This window comes from Nematolebias whitei, chromosome 6, assembly GCF_014905685.2.
Source record: "Nematolebias whitei isolate Nwh7 chromosome 6, NemWhi1, whole genome shotgun sequence".
In the NCBI taxonomy this organism is placed as follows: domain Eukaryota; kingdom Metazoa; phylum Chordata; class Actinopteri; order Cyprinodontiformes; family Rivulidae; genus Nematolebias; species Nematolebias whitei.
Window position 1 is genome coordinate 2,666,074 of NC_056503.1, and position 1,336 is coordinate 2,667,409.

At 49.8% G+C, this 1,336-nt stretch overlaps 1 protein-coding gene across 1 annotated transcript in view; it reads left to right on the forward strand.

Moving 5' to 3' along the window:
* Window positions 1-1,336, forward strand: part of LOC119411476 (alpha-2-macroglobulin-like protein 1) — a 670,820-nt gene that overhangs the window by 168,436 nt on the left and 501,048 nt on the right. The gene's annotated exons all lie outside the window — the stretch shown is intronic.

The window sequence follows — 1,336 nt, forward strand, 5'->3', positions numbered from 1 at the left end:
GGTGAGAGTTGGACTCCACCAAGGTTGCCCTTTGTCACCAATTCTGTTCATAACTTTTATGGACAGAATTTCTAGGCACAGCCAAGGTGTTGAGGGGATCAGTTTTGGTGGCCTTAGGATTGCGTTTCTGTTTTTGCAGATGATGTGGTCTTATTGGCTTCATCAGATCGTGATCTACAGCTTTCGCTGGAGCGGTTTGCAGCAGAGTGCGACACAGCCGGGATGAAGATCAGTTCTCCAAATCCGAGGCCATGGTCTTGAGCCGGAAAAGGGTAGAGTGCCCTCTCCGGGTCAGGGAGGGGGTCCTGCCCCAAGTGGAGGAGTTCAAGTATCTTGGGGTCTTGTTCACGATTGAGGGAAATATGGAGCATGAGATAGATAGGCGGATAGGTGCAGCGTCTACAGTGAAGCGGGCGCTGTACACGTCTGTCGTGGTGAAGAGAGAGCTGAGTCAAAAGGCGAAGCTCTCAATTTACCGATTGATCTACGTTTCTACCCCCATCTATGGTCATGAGCTTTGGGTTGTGACCGAAAGAACGAGATCTCGGATACAAGCGGCCATATTGAGTTTTCTCCGCAGGGTGTCTGGACTCTCCCTTAGAGATAGGGTGAGAAGCTCAGTCATCCGGGAGGGACTCAGAGTAGAGCTGCTGCTTCGCCACGTCGAGAGGAGCCAGTTGAGGTGTGTAGTGGCTCGGGCATATGGTTAAGATGCCTCCTAGACGCCTCCCTGGTGAGGTGTTCCGGACACGTCCCACCGGGAGGAGACCCAGAGGAAGACCCAGGACATGCTGGAGGGACTATGTTTCTTGGCTGGCCTGGGAACCCCTCAGGATTCCCTCGGAGGAGCTGGCCCAAGTGGCTGGGAAGAGGGAAGTCTGGGCCTCCCTACTTAAGCTGCCCCCGCAACCCGACCCCGGATAAACTGAAGAAAATGGATGGATGGATATGTATATATATGTATTTGTATAATTTATAAAGGCATTTTAAACTCTTACAATATTCTAAACAATGTTTCTAATCTCTAAACGCTCTAAGAGAGCACAGAATGTCATGATATCAGCTCCCTGCCTCCGCTGCTCTTTGCCACCTGCAAGTGCTCTTGGTCACACCCACTTCTCCACTCTGCACGGTGAACAGCTGATCAGCTGCAGCAGGAAGCTTAACTTGCAGTAAGGGCTGCACAAAGTTGCATGAGGTGCTAAATAATTTAAAATAATTTATTGTAAATGAAAATGTCACGCCGATCGTGCAGCTCATCCATCAATCAGCCAGTTGTGTGTCATGTACAGTCTTATTTTGAAAATCCGCAATAGAGCCAGTCCGCAATAAACAA